The 20,587-nt window shown below is 42.9% G+C and overlaps 1 pseudogene; it reads right to left on the bottom strand.

Annotated features, from left to right (window-relative positions):
• Positions 1-19,284, bottom strand: part of LOC147452129 (high-affinity nitrate transporter 2.1-like) — a 30,143-nt pseudogene extending 10,859 nt beyond the window's left edge.
• Positions 19,285-20,587: the final 1,303 nt, after the last annotated feature.

Here is a 20,587-nt window from a genome sequence, read left to right as displayed (position 1 = left end):
CAAAACCAAGTCATGTTTCTTGATACCCTTACTTTTGACCTTTTCATTTATCTTTGTCAAAGCCTTATCCTGCATCTGCCCATAATGCTCCAATGCGCTCATCCTATCCAACTGGACCTCTTGTAACTGCAAGAGCCTCTCTTTGAATGCATCACTAGGCGGCCCAAGCAACTTCTCTAACATCTTGACCGCAGGCAACTCTACCTCCACAGGCAATAGTGCTTCCTTTCCATACACCAAATGAAATGGAGTAAACCCTGTACCTGTCTTCACCGAAGTACGGTAAGCCCATAATGCACTAGGCAATTCTAAATCCCAATTCTTTTCTTGGTGCTCTGTCACTTTTGAAAGAATCTGTACCAACTCACCATTGAATCTTTCATTCAAGCCATTACACTGCGGGTAATAAGGAGTGGTATGCTGGTGCCTAATCTTCATCTTTGCACATAAAAAATCTAGCAGTTTAGCTCTAAAGCCAGGCCCCTTATCTGAAAGTAACTCCAGTGGCACCCCAAACTTGCAACATATTTCATCATACACAAATTTTGCCACATCCTTTGCAGTGATCTGTTTTACTGCTATAGCCTCTGCCCATCTAGAGAGATAGTCCACTGCCGTCAAAATATAGCTTTTGCCCCTCCTTGTGATAGGTAACGGGCCTATTGCATCAATTCCCCACTTTTCAAACACATCAAACGCCATAATGGTTTTTCGTAGCTCTGGCTTCAACACTCTCTTCCCAAATGCTTGACACCTATTGCAAGACCTACACCAATGGTGAACATCCTTGTGCAAACTAGGCCATACATACCCCTCTTGCAAAATCTTATGCAAGGTGATCTTTAGAGCAAAATGGCCACCACATGCGCCTTCGTGATTCTCTTCCAACACTCTGTAAAGCTCCTCCCGCCAAGGTACACGTCTCAACACGAGATCAGCCCCTTTCATGTATAAGACATCACCAATCAATTTGTACCTGTATGCTCTACGCACAAAGCCATACTTCTTAGACTTCTGAATCTCCTTTGGAATGATTCCTGTTAGCAAAAACTCCTCTTCTTGAGCCAAACTTTCCCGGCCATGATAAAGAGGTAAAGTGGTCCTCAACACAACTAGCTCCCCAATCATGCCTTGAGCTGCTTCATGTGCCTCTCCATTTAGAGCACGTTCAATGTGTCTGATACTCCATGCTTCAAACTTTTTTAACAGGCCTTTAATTCTGAAGCACATTTCCTTCAATGAGGTGTTCTTGCTCTTCCACACACCCAACACTTGCTTCACCACTAACAAGGCATCACCTTTTATGCTCAACCTTCGAACCCCATGCTTCAAACAAATGTGTAATCCGGCTTCCAATGTAGCATATTCAGCCTCATTGTTACTATGAGCATCCAATTTGAACCCTCTCTTGCATACTAGCTTCCCCTCTGGATCATAAAGTGCTATACCCCCTGAAGCTGCATCATCGCTCTTTCTGTATGAACCATCAAAGAACAACACATGTGCATTGCTGATCTGTGGCACTTCTTCAACTACCTTTCTCACCACCTCTTCCTTAACAATAAGGGGATTCTCCTTGTAGGTCAACAAATCAGCTAGGGTAGCCCTTGTACTATCTTCCACTAGAAAAGAGAACTAAAACTCTTGCAGCTCAATTACCCATTTCTTCACCACATTTGACATGTTAATACCATTAATTAACTGTGGCAAAAAGGCATAACTCTTCAAGAAAACAAAAGGCCGTGGTAGCAAGTAATGACGAAATCGTCGACAAGCAAATATTACACTAGCCATCACTAGCTCTACTTCCGATAACTTTCTCTCCGCTACCAACTTCACTCGGCTTGCACAATACACTGGCCTCATATAATGGCTGCCCTTCCCCTTTTGCAATAGCATGGCTCCAATGGCATCATCCCCTACTGATGGATTTACATAAAAAACTTTCTCCCAATCAGGAGCCTGCATGGCTGACAACCCCCCTAACACCTCTTTCACCTCTTGAAACACTTCTTCACACTTGTCATCCCATTGCAATGGATCATGCTTTGCCACTTGCTGTAATGGATAAAGAAGCTGCGAAGACAATGGAATAAACCGTGCCATGTACTTCACTTTGTGTATAAAGGTTGCCAATTGCTTCGTACTCATAGGTGATGGAAGAAGAATAATAGACTTCACCTTATCTGGATCAGCCTCAATGCCATTTTCTGACACCATATGGCCCAATAGCTTCACCCTTGGCTGTGCTAGATGACATTTCTTTGGATTTAGTTGTCCTCCACATTCATCATATCTAGCGAATACCATCTGCAGCTTCTCATGGTGTTCAGCCCTACTGCTATAGACACAGAAGTCATCCATAAAAGCTTTAACACAACTACCAATGAATGGTTCCAACACCCAATTTGCTCTCTCTTGATAGAAGGAAGGTCCATTTGACAACCCAAATGGCAATACTGTGTAGCAATAGCAGCCCCATGGCATAATGAAAGTTGTCTTTGTGCGGTCTTTAAGAGCAATCTTCAATTGAAAATAGCCTGAAAAACCATCACACACACTGTACCTCTCATAACCTGCCACTGAATCCAAGATCTGATCGATGAATGGAAGAGGATATGGGTTCTTCTTAGTGGCTGCATTTAAGGGTTTAAAATCCACACAAATTCTCCACTTCCCATCCTTCTTTGGACTGACTACAACTGGACTCACCCATTCTGTGGTCTCCACTGGAATTATGAACCCTGCCTTCAATAACTTGTCCACCTCTACCCGCAAGGCTTCCATTTGCTCTTGACCCATCCTTCTTAGCCTTTGCCGCACTGGCTTAGCACCTTCTTTCAGCTCTATATGCATCTCTTCACCCTTGAACCCTCTGATCTCTTCATATGAAGTAATGAACAAATCAGGAAAACTAGCCAGCATATGCAAATATATATCCTTCTCCATAGCTGAGAGGTCTCCACTAATCATTTGCGTCATTAATTCCTGCTTCTTTGACAAATCAACTTTGGTTTGCATCAGCCCTTCAATCATTTCATAAGGCCCTTCACTTTCATCTTCAACTTCCTTCGCAAATGCGACTAAACCAATCTCCTGGATTTCTTTGTCCATCAAAAGAAATGCAACATCAACATCCTCATCACTGCTGGTAGTGCTATCACTATCCTCATCTGTCACCGTGGAAGCGTCTTCATCACTAGAGTCATCCTCATCTTCATAAAGCTCCTCTAATCGTTTCCTTGTGTCCATATTATAAAGCTTCTTGGTACCTGTCTTTCCATAGAGGCTAATCGTACCATGTCGCCAATCTTGAACAGCTCCCACTGCACGTAACCATGGTCTGCCCAGTATAATAGGATATGCTCCCAACCCTGCTGGCATCACATGAAAATCAACCACTGCCTTTGCATCATATGCCTCCACTTCTAAGCTCTTTACAACACCCAAGCATTTTACTTTTTGATGGCTTGCCAATCTGATCCGAAAACCTGACACCCCAGCCACTGTGAGACCCATCTTCTCAACGCATGAGTGTGTTATGACCCATATTTGGGCTCCGCCATCCACATAACCTTGTCCCAAATTTTTCCTTTTATGCCACACATCTACTATTGGACAAATGTCTGGTAGCTCATCCATTGCCAACACCTTTACTGAACCTCTCTCTGGCTCTTTCTCCATTGGGTTAACCATCCTCTTCCACTGTCGCTTTAGCTTAGGCACCATCTCTATAAGCTGCCCAAAACTAACATCTGCCTTCCTGCTCGTCAGATCCTCCTTCAAGTCATAGCTTAATTGCCCATCCCCTAGTGGAAAATCTGAAACATGAAACTTTCGACGAGCTCTCCTTTTCCTCTTGGCCTTGACATCCTCGCCTTCATGGCTCTTTCCTTTCTTCTTACTAGGACCTGGGGCACTTCTTCCTTCCTTTTCCTCTGTGGTCCTCTTCCCAATAGGCATCACTAATGTATCCTCTAGCTTTGATGCCTTCTCCAAGGTGACTACACTTAGCACTTTTGTCTTTCCCTTTTCCTCCTGGGTCAGTCCACTGGTTCCTTCGTCTCCCTTAATTTCGATGCCATAATCATTTGACCTAGTTAGCACCTGTCTTGGCAATGGATACATGTCTTCCCCCATCCTTGGTGGCTTATCACATTGTGGGCTGATGTGACCCAACTCTCCACAATTATAACATGTGGGCGTTTGCCTCCAAAACCTACCATTGTTTTGTCCAACACCATTCCTAGGCCTTTCTTCACCTCCTGGCTGATTTGCAAACCGCCCTCGACCTCGATTATTTCCCACTTGACCTAGCATGTTTAGACTGAGATTCTTCATCAAATCAACCACTTGCCTCATGTCTTGCCTTAGCCCATCATCTTGCACTGCTGTAGTGACCACTGCTGGCATAACCTGAGTAGTAACAGGAACCACTGGTTCATGATGAACCCCTGACATGCGCCCTTGTAAAGACTCTATAGGCTGAAATTCAGACCTCATTGGCAAAGACTCCACCCCTAACTGGCTCATTTTCCTCAGCTTCCACTCTTTGTTCCTTGCTACCTCTAGTGCATCCTCATATGTCCTAGGCTTCTTTAGCTCCACTCTCCAACGTATATTCTCCCAAAGACCAGCTAAGAACCTGTCCTTCTTCATCATGTCAGGCGGGGGTACCTGTGGTGCTAAGGCCTTGCACATCCGCTCCCATGCCAATGAGAACTTACGTATGTACGCATCTACTGGCTCACCTTCCTTTTGCACCAAACCTTGTACTTCTTGCCACACCTTGTCAGGGTCTTCTATCTTCACAAACTCACTTCCAATCCATGCCTTAGATTGTCCCAACTCAATCTTATAGGTGGATCAGCCATACGCAACTCCTCTTCAAATGCTTTGGACCAAGCTCGTGCATCACTCTTCAAACAAATTTGGAGAAGGCGTAACATTTGCGTAGGGTCATGAATCTGGTTGCTAATGCATGCAACCTCCATCTTTTCCAAAAATTCTTCCACATCTTCATCACTTCTTCCATGAAACTCGGGATAAGAGAAAGCCATGGCTACCCAAATTATGATGCTTTGAGAACCCCTTCGAACACACGTGCAAGAACCCAAAACTTTTCACTACCCAATCCCCAGAAACTTCAATGGAACTCAACTTTAGATAAGGACAAACACATGCACATCAAATGAGTTTTCATAGTTGATCATTGGAATTACCACAGGCAAAGGACATTCCAGGATCTCTCTCAATCTTCTTGGCCCAAACATAAAGACTATGCGCTGTTGGAAAAAGATCTTCCTGGACACATGAACATTAATCTGAATTCTTTGAGTTAAATGAAAAGGAGTGAACTGAGGGCCATTTTGATCATCCATTAAAGCCAACCATGAAGCTCCCAAGAAGGCACACCTGACTCAACCTCTGATTTTGCCAAAATTTCAGCAGCATAACAGCATAAATCGCTCAAATTACCAAAAAACCAGCCATCATAACTTGGGAAAATTTCGACAGAATTTCCCCAGAAATAGAGCAATGAGAACCCAAAATATAGACTGTATCTGTATGCATAAACTGCCAACAATAGAACTCGAGCATCAAATAGGACTCACTAGTACATAGCCTATGGCGAGGTCACAAAAAGGGTGCTCCAGCTACCTGTATCACCGAAAGGATCTCCACATTTGAGAATCCCCAAGCTCAATAAAAACCTCACGCTATCGACCCTCACACGAAGGCTAATGCAAATCGCATATAGTCAAGTCTCAGAAATGACTATCTTCCAGACCAAGTCTCAGAAATGGCTGGGACTGCCAAATACAACCAAGTATGGCTCCACAAATGCGTACAATGGCAGTTTCCACAAGTAACGTACAATCCAGCAGACAATGCGCTCAAATAGGTGCCAAGTGATGCATGCCCACAACAACTGCAAGTGACATCACTGCTAGTATATCACTGTACTCCAGCTACCTGTACCTGTGTTAATCACCTGCACCTGTACCTGTACCTGTAACCTGTAATCTGTAATCTGCAACCTGCAACCTGTAATCCCGAAGCTCAAAGCTCGAAGCTCGAAGCAGAAGGTACTCGAAGAAGATCCTCCGTGGGGGCGCCAAAAGAATCTGAGCGGGATGAAAACACACACAGCGCCTCTATAACGACCCGACACACACTCTTGGGAAGATACACACACACACTATGGGGCACCACTCGGCTTAGACAACACACCTGGCCGAGACAGGGAACACACCTCTGGAGTGAGAGGAGAGAAACTATCCACTTGTCCACTTCACACAGACACACACACACACACACACACACACCCAAAAAACTCAGCTCAAAAGCGGAGAATTTCTGATGTTTAGATACAATTGAGCTTGGGCCAACACCAATGGGGCAAATAGCTCACACAATATGGGTAAAAGAAGCCAGATACAATCACAAATTGGAGAAGAAACTTCGCTCATAGGAGAAACTTACACAGAAAAACAGCAGGAAAAGAGTGAGGAATTTGGCAAAATGGACAGCGCCATCGCGTCCGAAACGGCCCAAAACCCCAGTCTACAATGTCAAAGTGCTCAAATCCGACCTCGGATGAGCAGTTTACGGCCAAAACAGGCTCCAAAATGAGCAAAAACAGAGCTGCGGCTGTTCCTCCTCTCTTCTCCACGTTTTTTCTGGTCTTCTCTCAGTTTTTTCAGTTCCCACACTTAGCTTTTTTAGTTGGGCACCCTTGGCCTTTTAGATGACCTCAAACGGACCCCGAACAGGCCAAAAACTGACCTCGCAGTGCATAGTTGTCACCTTTTTGCATCATTCGCACACCTGGCACTCAGCTTTTTTCCAATAATGCACCTCGCCACCACGTGAAGTGGCCCCAAAAAAAGGTCCTCATGATGACCTTTCTGCATAATTCTCACAAGCAAACACCCACGTTGTGTCTGTCCTCATCTGCGTGAAAATATTGACCTCGTTCGCCCTCCTGACGCCACTAGATGCCATCTGACGCACCTGCTAACCTCACGTCGTCGGCCCGCGGATAGCTTCCTCGAGAAGTTTTACGCGCTACCAACTCCTCCTTATTGTAGAAAAACACAATGGTACTAGTAACGATGAAAATCGATGCACTATGTACATGGTGTCCTACCTGTACACATGTGGGCCCCACGTAACCACCTGGCTCTGGAAAATGGGCAATACTTTATTTGATGCACCATGCATGGGTATGTACATATGCGCAATCCCTTGCTCCAAAAAACTCCTGACAACGCCACTAGATGCCATCTGACGCACCTGTTTACCTCATGTCGTCAGCCCGTGGATAGCTTCCTCGAGAAGTTTTACACGCTACCAACTCCTCCGTATTGTAGAAAAAACACAATGGTATTGGTAACAGTGAAAATCGATGCACTATGTACACCCTATCCTACCTGTACACATGTGGGCCCCACGTAACCACCTGGCTTTGAAAAATGGGCAATTCTTTATTTGATGCACCATGCATGTATATGTACATATGCGCAATCCCTTGCTCCAAAAAACTCCTGACAACGTGATGCGGTAGATCCCGACAGTGAGGCAATTCTAGCATTGCCGATGTCGTGCATGCTAAGGTTAAGGTTGTCACGAATCACCAGCAGTAGGGGGGCAATGGCAAAGCTAGAGACAAAGCAAGTAAAGAAGGAGATCCAAGACAAGCGGAATGTGCGCCCATATGCGGGGGCGCGAAAGATGTGAGCTTGATTTTCTTGGCCTTGTTCTTAGAATCGACGGGAAAGGAAAATTTGGATTTGAGGGGGGCGATTTCCTGCTCTTTTAAAATGGATGTGTGCAGGTAAGTACTACACGCGCGCGCACACACACACACACACACACACACACACACACACACACACACACACACACACACAGAGGAGATGTCTTTGTAAATCGTAGCGAGAGGACTAGATTTTGAAAAAGAAATAGAATGGAGACCCCTGAAAAAGAGTTTGTATTCATGCAAACAACTTACATGCCAAGAGGAGACTTGCTCGTGTTGCTATAGTGCTACTCACCACCCGTGCCTAGGAGAAAATATGAGTTTTGACACGCTGGCTATAGTGACAATGCCATGCGCATGCATCTCTCTCTCTCTCTCTCTCTCTCTCTCTCTCATCTTTGTTAGCGAGAAAGGCAAGGAATCAAAACATCGTGTACATGCCACCTGAACAAGGCAATAAGAATGCAACATGCCAGGCAGGAGACCATGGGAGGTAAGGTGGGCTAGGGCTACAGTAGGAGGAGGGTTGCACACGAGCAAAAAGGTCAAGCAATTTAGGAGGCCCAACATGTAGCACCCGATCGCGGTTTGAGGCATGAGCCTCTAGCTACTGATTTGTGGGCGCTCATAGTTCTTCACAAAGTGAAGCTCTGCCAGGTGCTTGGTGGGGAGAAGGTTCTGTAAGAAAGCAGGCATGTGAAGACAAAGGGTGTGTAAGGCACAAGGAAAATATTTCAACTATTAGAGGGTCCGTCACATGTAGGGCAGGTCGGCTGTCACCCTTTTGGAACATGAAAGGCTGGTTGGTGCCTTTGTTCAATCGATGTAAAGCACACTTTGAGCAAGGTAGAGGTCTCCAAAGATGAAGACAGAGAGAGAGAGATAGAGAGAGAGAGAGAGAGAGAGAGAGAGAGAGAGAGAGAGAGAGAGAGAGGAAGATTTAGCATAGTAAGTGAGAGAGATTGAGGCAACCTTGATGGGGCCTTGATGTGCATAGTTTGCCAAGAGAGGCAAGGTCAAACATGAGCCTATAATATTGTCGATATTTGCTGGATTGATGAGAAAGTTGAAAGCTTGGACAATATTTTGAGCTTTTCTAATATGGTAATGGGATCTTATCACAAAAGGAACCATTACTAGACTATCTCTTGTTTCATGGAATGGTGTCATCAAATTGAAGGTAATAATTTGTTCCAACCAGTAGAGAGGTAATTTAAGGGTTACCTATAGAAGAGCTAAATAGCTAAAGTTGTATCGGACACCCTTTGAGCACTATAGTATTGTCCAAGTATTTGGTGTAGTTCATACATGAGGGTACATTGTTGCCATCATGTTTCCATGAAAGGTGGTGAAACAAATATAGACTCAAAAATGCATCGCAATTGTCAAAAAGGAATAAAAAAATAGAAAAGCTTGATCAATCTGACCAAAATAGATACATGGGTACTTTGGGAATTTTAAAAATTTGAAGGGTAATTTGAGAATTTTGACAAATTAGAGGGGGTTTGAGCTTGGCTTTAAGAAAACGAGAAAATTTACATAAGTTTTAGTGTAATTATCGACAAAAGCTTCTAATTTTGACCAAAAAAACGAGAGAATTTCAAGTTTGCCCTTACTTTCACCATGCCATGAAAATATTCATCGATGCGCACACACACACACAAAGAAAGAGAGAGAGAGAGAGAGAGAGAGAGAGAGAGAGAGAGAGAGAGAGAGAGAGAGAATTACTAATGTATTTAAGGTGGATCAGGTAGTTGAATGTAGCCCCAATGTAACCACCCTCCTCCCCTCTCCCTCCCCCCCCCCCCCCCCCCCCCTATTTGTACGGTATGAGTATGAAATAATGAGGGGCTACCCCTATTGTATACGGTTATATACAAAATCTAAAACCCCCCATATTGTACACTCACGTGGTACCGTACGAAAAAACACAGTGAATCCCCCCCGGATACCAATAACCTGAACCATACTCTTTACAAACCAACTTCAGTATTTGCCAATGAGTTTGATGAAACACAACAATGTGGGTGCTTAACTCACAAACGGTTCTCTAATTTTTTAGTTAATTTAGAACCCTTTGGAAAACATGTAATTACCACATACCCTAACATAGCTAGACATAAAATCCTTCAAGAATTCATCAAGAAAGGATTAAACCACATCCCTTTATTACAAGTAAACCCTACATCAGTAGTAAGAGAACCTAGCAAAGCATGGAAATCTTTATGTACCCTCTTGGGATGTGAGGATAGTAAAGCTCATCACAATTATATTCATAGTTTGGTTAACGAGACCTTTTCCAAAAGGTTTCCTTATCATAGGCAAAACCAAACTCCATGGTACAAAAATATAGACTTAATGGATGAAATTCAATATATTTTATAATATTTATTTATTTGTGGATTAGATAAATCAGCACAAACCTTGGTTTTTATATGTAACAAACTCATCAACAAGCAGCAAGAAGAAGATTAGAACCCCTTGAATTCCGTCTTCTTTTTTCAAATGAAGAAGAAATCTGTCAAGCCATAGGATCCTATACCCAAGAAATTGGGTTAGAAATACCATTGGAGTACTCTCTCCCGTATCTTATGGGAAATTTTAAATTTCTCAAAATGGAATTTAGATGGATTACTATTGCACATAAGTGTGTCTTCACTCAGGCTACAACTATAATCACTAAATTACTCAAAGGAGTACTACAAGGTTTTATAAAATACATCAAAATCATACATAAAAAGCTATGCACTTTTTCTGAGACACAAGCCAATGGGTATTGGGTGATCAATAATCAATATGATTTTTTTGATTAATGTACCAAAACATATCACATAAATTCATTCATTTGACATAACATCTTGTTATGAAACTATACCTCATAAGGGTACGCATGGGTTATTAGAGGTACTTGACAACATTATTAAAGTCATAAAAACCGCAAGCAGATTATGCTTACCAGAAAGAAAAGTGAAGGAGTCTGGACATTTGAATACTTACACAACATCCATGAATTTGTCCTTGACAATTGCTTTACAAAACTAGGCAAACACATTTATCGCCAAGAAAAAGGTATACTAATGGGGTATAGTTGTTCTCCATTATGGTGTAATTTGTATCTAGCATGGTTTGAAATTGAATACATAAAAAAGTTATCTCGTCTTACACGGTATGATGTAATGAAAGTATTCTTATACTCAAGGAGATATATGGATGATCTGTTATTTGCTAATAATCCATTTATTTTGCAGTGTCTAGACCACAAAAAAACCTTTGCTCCATGAGGACCCCTTTACAATTTACCCTTTAGATATTATTGGGATTAAAGCGACACACAAGGGAAACCAAGTCACATATTTAAATACATATATCCAATTATGTGAAGGAGGGTATGTTACATACACCGCATGGAAAAAATACAAACTACCATGTCCCAGCGTTTCATTTATTCATGCAGCCAGTAATCGGCCAAAAAGGATGGCGTATAATGTATGCATATCACAAGTTCTACCCATTTTGTACAATGCATCTCAGTAGTCATACACTGTAGCAGACTTAAATAGACTTATTTCTATGTTTGTGGAGAATGGTTTCAAAAAAGAAAAGATTGTTACATGTATTACAAGTTTCATTGAAGAAAACAAATTTCTTGGTATTAGATTTACCATCAACACCTTAAAACATAGAATCGGTAGAGGATAGGTTCACTTAGTGGCCTATCCTCCACCGAGTGTACCTTTTCTCAGGGATAGGGGAGGGTCACGCACACACACACACACACACACACAAAATAGATTAGACAGTTACCATAGCCAACCCATGGTATCAAGCACACACATGCACACACACATGCAAAATATAGCAGTAAATGGTTTAAAAGAGGGAACAAGGATTGTGGACATGACACCAAAAATATACATTTTTTTTGGTAAAGGCAACGACATCACTAGCAGAGGATTGATGGACAAAAGTGAAGAAAAAAGTATGGCGCAATACACAAGTGAAGTTTGTAATATATAAACAAATTGGATGGTTTTTTCCGACTTGGAATAGTTTCTTTTGTGTTTTTGTAAAACCAAGCTTCAGTGGAAGACAACAAAATAATGTACAAACTCTTGAGTAAACAAAATCCTCATTGTTAGTAACATTGAATTAAAATTTAGTAACAAAATTTTAAGCGTCTATTTCTAGGATAAAAGGCTTTGTAGGCCCTGCATGAATTAGCATTGGTGCAGTCTTGAAAGCTTGCTTGAGATATTGAAAAGCTTCTGCTACCTTTGAGTCCCCAGACAAACTTATTATGGTCTGTCAACCTTGTATGTCCTGTAACCACCTTGGAGTATCCTTGGATAAATATATGATAGAAATTTGCAAATCCAAGGAAACACTGGACATCTCTTATCAAGGTGGCTATCTCCCAATCAAGGATGGTTTGAACCATATTTGGATCCATGGAGATTCCCTTTTCAGAGATAGCATAACTAAGAAATTCCACCTTACATTGATGAAAAAAGGAACACCTCTCTAACTTTGCATATAACCTTGATGCATGAAGATTTTCAAGCACTAACCGTACATGGTGCTCATGCTCCTCTTGATCCTTGGAAAATATCAAGATATCATCCAAGTATAATACCACAAAATAGTCCAAATACTTTTGAAAGATGTTATTCATTAAATGTTGAAAAACTGATGGGGCATTTGTGAGACCAAATGGCATGATGGTATATTCAAAATGGCCATACCTTGTGCTAAAGGTTTTCTTCCATTCATCGCCTTCTTTGATCTTGAGTAGGTTGTAAGCACCATGAAGGTCTATTTTTGTGAATATTCTTGCCTTGCTGAGGCTCTCAAGAAGCTCTGGAATCAAGGGAAGGAGATAGCGATTCTTGACGGTGATCTTGTTCAGACCCCTATAATCCACTCACGTCCGGAGAGTTCCATCCTTCTTTTTTACAAAGTGTATTGGAGCTCCTACTGGGGACTTTGAATTCTATATGAACCCCTAAAGGTTCTCATCAATATTTTTTTGTAATTTTACCAATTCATCTTGACATAGCTTGTATATTGGGCCAAAAGGGGGTTGGGGGTTCCCTCTTGAAGCTCTATAGCACAATCGTAGGGTCGATGCTCCAATAAGAGATCTACATTCTTCTTCTCAAAAACATCTGTAATCTTGATATTGACGTGACATTGCCTCCATACTTTTTTTTGTTGACGTGTTGGTCGGTGTTGCGAATATTAGGAAAGTTGGATTTGTTTTGGCCGCGCGCATGAAGACCTTGGATCCAAAATATATAGGCCTATTATGCATTCCCTTCTTCTTTTGGACTTTCATGGTTCAATTCTCAGAGCCCTCCAATCGACGTTAGGATTGTGTATTTCAAGCCATGGTAGCCCAATTGGACTGCTTGGGATTTGTATAATATTGAATTCTATTCTTGAAACATGCTCCTTTAATGTTACTTCTATGGGGTGAGTTTCATACCTGACATCCCCAGAAGCCAGGGGATGACCATAAATGACTTCTACAATTGCTAGATTAGACTTCTCCACAAGTGGTATGCCTTGTTAATTTGAAAATTCCTTATCCATGAAGCATGCCATTGCGCCTGAATCTAGTAGTTCTTCACAATCCATGTGCCTACTTGACATATGGATCTTGACTTTGGTAGCATAAAACTTGAAGTGGAATCAACACAAAGAAAGAGAACTTTTGACTATCTTTTGTCCAACCTTCCGATCTCTATTGAGGTTGGATGTCCATGTTTTCCAAACACGCTGAGGCTATTGCACCATGAACCTTCATCCTTCTCTTCCTTGGAAACCGTTGAGCAATGTGCCCTTGCTCTGAGATGCAATACATACAGAAGCCATTAATGTGTCGCATTTTCTTCTCTCAGATTGAGAAAAATTAAAACCGTGCTGAATCAATTTGCATGGGCTCAATCCTAGATTCATGGCCCTCTTGAGGTGTGTAGCCTTCATGTGTGTCACTTTTGTTTTAGACCGCAACAGTGCCCCAAGACGCCTATCTTATTGTCTCTCAAGGTTATCACATCCTATTTCTTGAGAGATGAAATCACTTAGTGTGTGAACCTTTGGCATAGTCAATAAAAGATCTTTTACATCATTCTTTAGCTCCACCAAAATTAAAGCCGTGTTGAATCAATTTGCATGGGCTCAATCCTAGATTCATGGCCCTCTTGAGGTGTGTAGCCTTCATGTGTGTCACTTTTGTTTTAGACCGCAACAGTGCCCCAAGACGCCTATCTTATTGTCTCTCAAGGTTATCACATCCTATTTCTTGAGAGATGAAATCACTTAGTGTGTGAACCTTTGGTATAGTCAATAAATGATCTTTTACATCATTCTTTAGTTCCACCAAAATTGGCTAATGAAATATTCTTCATGCCAAGTTAAAGCACAAGTGAGTTGTTGAAATTCGGATGCATAGATGGATGCAGGTCTTGACCCTTCGCAAAGATTTCAAAGTTTGGTTTTGAAAAACCTTGCTATATCAATATCCCCAAGGGTTGCAGAGAACTCCCACACAAAAGCTTCAAAATCATGGAGGAGAGGAGATTCTTTTTCAAGTAAGGGAGCAAACCAAGAGAGAGCCATACCTGAGAGGAGGATCCCAATAAGGCCTACTTGAGAGGTATCATCTGGATCACACTCTCATTGCATTCGAGTGAAGAGATGCAGTTGTTGAAGAAAACCTCTAAAGTTTGATCTAGTCCCATAAAAATTTTCAGCCATGATGACCTTTGGCTCCTTCTTATGTTGTTTAGAATTGCTAGATCTTGCATCTTGTGCTTGATGTGTTCTTGTCTTTTGAAGCTCTTGAATTTGATGTTGAAGGTCATGCAATGCTGGTCCCAAGATTTACGGTTGCCTTGCTTAAAGTTGAGTGTTACTCTCGTGAAGTTCTTGTAACTGAGCTTGGATGCTTTGCAATGTGTTGATGACACCTTCCATCGTTGGCTCCATGATGGCTTGAGAAGATCAAGAGATGGTAGTATTGCCAAATTGTTATGAGTGAGCCTTGAGCTAGAAGAGAGCAAGAGGAGGTGCTCACAATGTACAAGAACTTGGGACTTGATAATAAGCTTAATCTTGATTACAAGGCTTAATAAGTTATTAAGAGAGATTCATACAAGACCTGGATTACATGACTCAAGTACAAGGCAAGGCTTGATTGCAAGGACCAGACTATAACATAAGAACTAGAAGAGGGATTTCCTCATAAGAGCCTCACAACTGGTGTTGGAAAGACTGAGGGGCTTGTGGCCCAAGACACCTATTTATACTAGTTCTCGAGGAGGTTAGAACTTTCTAGGTTCTTCTTGAGGAGATTAGAATCTTCTAGAACCTTCTTGATCCTTCTAGTTCTTCTAGAACCGTTTAGATCCTTCCTCAAATTCCTAGAGATTTCCAAAAACTTCTAGATTCTTTCTGAATCTTCTCCAAGATTTTAGAAACTTCTAGAATCTCCTTGATACTTTTACAACCTTTTAGAATATTCTAGATCGTTCTAGATTCTTCTAGTAGAGTCTTATAGTGATGATGCAAGCAATAACACAAGCGATGACATCATAGATGATGCAGGTGATGTCATATGCGATTGACTGTCAAGCATCCATGACACTCGCCCCTACGCTACCCCCTCGCCCCTCCCCACTTCCTCTTTTTCTACACACCCCCTCCTCAGCCTCCCATATCCACCTCCTCAACCTCCCCTCCTCGGCTTGAGCTATTTCAACACCACTAGCTCTCAATCCTACCCCCCTTGTCAACCCCCCCTATCCACCTCCTCAACCTCCCCTCCTCAACCCGAGCTATTTCAACAGCTTCGAGTTTCATTCGGAAACCACCTTCAAACAACTTCAAATCTTGACCTAATACTCAAAGCAGTTTAAGATTGCTCTTATTTTCTTCATATAGGACAAATTCATTTTTCTAGCTTGACCTCTCTATCAACCCCTCTCTTTTTTTGGATATTTCACTGCTTTGTGACTTTTGGCGCTTGGTTCATTCTTGGGGCCTTCTTAAGTTTTTTCTTTTTGAACAGATTATCTCATCCTGGAGGAGTTGCTCATACTTCTCCATCGTCTGTTGCAAATAGTTACCTCAGCTTCTTCAACCAAGTTTTCTACATTTTTTCATTCCTTCCAGTTTCATTGTTCTCTCTCACCAGGATGGTGAGTGGTCTTGTGATGGGCAATCTATAGCATGGCTACAATATCACAGGCACTGGACAATTAGTTGCAGTTGGGTTGGGGTTCACACTAGACGGACTTTTTCCTGGCAATGACACATGACAAGCATACGAGTGGTGATCTAGCTGATGAGGAACTAGACCACCACGACCACAGTTTGGAATAGTTTTAGTTGGACTCGATATTTGTGAGCCATTCATGGCTCTTGATGGTTTTATATATCCATAGCTGTTTGGGATTATTGCATCATCTACTTTGTGTGTTTAGTCATCTAGAATCTATCATCTTGAGTTATACATAACATCTCTGCACCATCCCTACACATTTGAGCCTCAACACCCCCATTGTACCCATGAGATCTGGGCTCGACTTGATGTGCTGCCATGCAAGTTTCTGTATAGGTTTCTTTGAGTTTGTCAATGTTCATGTTGTTCATGTTCAGGTTCACTATTGAGTCCTGTTGTTGTTGCTCTGTTGTTCATTGTCTTTTGTGTTTTCATTTTGTGGAGTAAGATCTCACACACATTGCACTGAGGAGCATCCACTATAGAGGGCAAGACACACTATCTCCTCTACAATGAGAACTCCCCCCCATCGATCATCACGTTTATGGAGGTATGGGGCCAGTATGCATCATATCTCTACACAGTCTCGAGGGAGACACCTCTTTGAGATCCACCAGAGCCATGCCCACACACATGTGTTGTCTTTACCGTCGAGATGGTAAAGAAAACCATTGGTAGGATGAAGACTAGGAGAGCATATGATCATGATTTCCTAGAAGTAGAGCATTTTATGCATGCCAAAGATTTAATTTCAAAGCTTCCAACAATGATGTTCAACCGTGCCATGTGTAAGGGCCTACTTGGTACTTGGATTTTGTCCACAATAATACTATCTTTAAGTCAAGGGACCCTATGGAGCCTTTCACTATTGTGATTGGACACACATTATCATGGTTGTACACATCCATCCTTTAGTAGCAGTTGAGTAGATGGGCAGAGAGAGAGGGTGTACGTGCAGCCACATAGGAGGGTTTCATGAGAGGTTTCTCCTATACTACTATCAAATAGTGTAGGATAGGTGAAGCAAGGTTGCCCGCTATCTCCTACACTATTTGGCATGTATGTGAATGAGGTTGCTGACTACATTGAGGGGGATGTTGATAAAGGAGCACAGTTGTCAGGGACATGGATCCCACTATTGTTATAGGCTGATATTATTTTTATGATTTTTGACTTCACAGAGGGGATGAAGTGTCATTTAGATGCTTTGTACACATTTGCCCATGATAGTGGATTGTTTCCTAACCTGGGAAAAAACCAAGGTTATGGTGTTTAACACCACACACCACAGTGGATCAGGAGGTCAACACCCACTTTTACATATGGCTAGGAGATAGTGGAGTATGCAGATGCATATACCTATCTTGGAATAGTCTTCAGTGGATCGACAATTTCATTAAAGAGAGCAACAGAGACTAGATTGACGAGAGCTTATGCAGCCTTGGGAGGATTGGAGAAGATGTGTTTGCAGGTTCAATTTCAGGAATCTTGAACAAAGTTGTGGCTTTTTGACACTCTAGTGGCTTTAGCTATGCTCTATGGGGTTCAAATTTGGGAGCCCTTAGTGGACCAACAGGGCAGATCTTGTAGCACTGATGGATGGAGAAGTATGGAGAGACCTCTAATCCCTATGATCTCCCATATGTTTTGGGGGATAAGGCCTCAAGGACACATAAGATTATTCAAGATGAGTTGTCTGCCCCCCTCTTGTAGTTAAGGCCCTTACTAGATTAGTTTCCTTCATGCACAATTTATAGGACCTCGTGACAAATAAACTTAACTCTGGGTAGCATAAAGAGCTTGCTCTTGCTGTATGTACGCCCTCGCCATTTCCATCTGCCCAACTTTCCCTCACACTGCTCCTAGCCTACCTGCCCGCTCCACCCCTCCCATATTCTTGTGCTGCCCTCTGCAGGCTATCGCATTGAGGTAGTCCACTTGGCGTACTGACAAGGCTACCTGCCCTGCATTCCTTGCTTATTCCCCCCCTTTTTCTGTTGCTCTCTAGTTTGCTCCCCTGAGCTTAGCCTTGGTGTTATTTCTTAGCGGAAATGACTTTTCCTTTGTCTCATTTAGCTTCTTGTTTGACGCTCTTGTTTAACCTTTTCCCTTCTTCACAACAGTAGACATAGATGGAGTATTTTGCTCTGCCATAGAGGGATTCTACTAAATCCCCCTTGCTTGACCCCCCAGAACCCACCATCTAGCTTGCTCTTTCACCTGTGATAGAGCAAGCGATCTTAGAGATAGAGGTGGCATGCCTCCAAGGCACCTTTGTTATCTAAAATATTCTTGGCACTAGACCCAACATGAGGGAGATGCATGATCTCCTCCATGCCCGCCTTATTGTAGAGGTGGTCAAGATCCTCAATGTTGAGCTTCTCAGACGTAACTAACTACCAGATAGAGTTTGAGACTCTTGAGATGGCATCCAAGCTCATTGCAATGAGCACCCTGGCCATCTAAGCAGTTTGAGAAAACTTTTGACAGTGGCACCATGGTTTCAACCCAGCTACTTACGTTCTTGCCGAGCAGGTAGACCTACCCATCTTAGTCTGTTTCCACGGCTTGCGGATGAAGTAACTTCCACTCCTTTCTAGGATAGGCTTAGTGATTGGGACTATCCTAGAGACACCTCGCATGATAGCCTCTATAGCTACCAAGGTGGTCGGCATCCCCACAGTACGCGTTATGGTTCAGGACACCCACACTCTTTCAAAGGTCATCCTACTACCTCGAGTGAGTGGAGGTTGGTTCCATCATAGCATGGAGTATTCGGGCCTCCCAAATTAGTGTTTCATTTCTAGAATAGATGGGCCATTTGGAAAAGCCATGTCCTTGTAGGAGACCTTGACTGAGCATGTGCAACCTCCTAAGGTTGAGCATGCCCAGTAGCTAGATACACAGGATGAACTAGTTGGTACCTCGATTGAGACTAGTGATAAGACAATTGATGGTTGGTAGAAGGTGCCTGGACGTCACCGACAGGGGCAGGCTCGCTCCATGGCTCCCCCTGGTGGCCAACCTTATACAACTCAGTAGCACTGGGTTCCGACTGGGAACCATTGTGACCCCCTTCAGTAGGACCCGCCTCAGGAGGCCCTGTCCACTTTAAATCCTGCACCTTTTCCTTCCTCAGAAGATTCCACTCCACATTCCCCGCCTTCTCCCCTCCCCCCACCTTCACCTTTGCCTCAAGTCCCTGGTCTCTCTTTGATGGGGCCCATAGCCTCATCTCCCGACCCCTCCTCCACTCCTCCTCAAACATAGGGGACTAGACATGCATCTGCTGCAAGGCAATCTCTTGATAATGCTTTTGCTACAAGCAATGTGGCTCAAGAGGGATAGCCCCACTTGAGGCCGCCTTTTTTGTTACAAGCTTCTTCTTTTGTAGCAGTCCCTAGAGGTTTGACTAGCTTTGACATTTACAGACGCTGGGACTTCTTTGACTACAGCTTCACACGTTTCTTGGGTGACTTTTCTCTTGACTTGGAGGGGGTTTCATTTTGAGTCCACATCCTTTTTCTTGTAGCTAGAGGCATTGAGGATTTGCACAAAGTGGTGGGTTTCCCCTTTCTGCTGTGCGGTAGGGATCCCACAGAGTGGACCCAACACACAGTCCTTGATTGGCTCTAGATTTAGGCTACTGAGTTCTCACACCACACAGGAGACTTACGGGTGACAGATCTGTTGTTGAAACTTTTTCCTCTTGTCAATTTCAGCGTGATGCATGCGGATGCAGTGGGTTTTGCAGGCACATTGTGGTGCATTTGTTTGCTGACACTCAGAGCCCTCCTTTTTATTTATTTGTGCATGAGAGTTCTTGGAGAAAGGATGTTTCCATTTGGGCTGCACGCTTGGCTTGTCCCTAGGTGGGAAAATCGCTTCTTTCGCGCTTGTGTAGAGTTGGTTCACATGTGGACTACTCCCCATCCAAACCATCCTCAAAGATAGCGAGGTTGGCTGCTATACCAGCATCTAGTTTCTCTCACTGACTCCATGAGGACCATCTCATGGAATGTGCAGGGAATAGGAGGGCCCTAGTTTCAGTGTCAGAGGGGTCGGTTGCGTTAAGAGCTTTAGACATGCCTTGTGGGTGGTGAGATTGAAAATTCTTATGCACTACAAGAGAATCATATTTGTGAGATCCACATTATTCGATAGTGTGGAGAGATTTTGCGTGGTCACTATGAGACGTTTTGGTCAGCTGCATTTGGACCTCGAGTCATTGAGGGAGGGGTATGTATGACTATTGCGGATTCTTTGGAGCATGCCATTGTGGACAGAGGGATTATTGTGTTAGGCAGGGCTCAATGGATTACTATGCAGGTTCCAAGTTGCCTCATGGGACTCATGAACATCTACGCACCCAATGTGGCGCATGTACGTGAAACATTTTGGTCTCATATTGGAGAGGCTCTACCGTAGGCACAACAATGGTGCATTGGGGGGGACTTCAACATGTTGGAGGACCCCTTTGATAGGATTGGAGGTATCCATACTAATGTGCATGGAGTTGAGTTGGCAGCTTGGGAGAG

Source organism: Adiantum capillus-veneris, chromosome 8 (assembly GCF_014529385.1).
Source record: "Adiantum capillus-veneris isolate H3 chromosome 8, ASM1452938v2, whole genome shotgun sequence".
NCBI classification, from domain to species: domain Eukaryota; kingdom Viridiplantae; phylum Streptophyta; class Polypodiopsida; order Polypodiales; family Pteridaceae; genus Adiantum; species Adiantum capillus-veneris.
The sequence above is the reverse complement of the archived record's forward strand: the minus strand, read 5'-3'. Positions and strand labels throughout refer to the sequence as shown.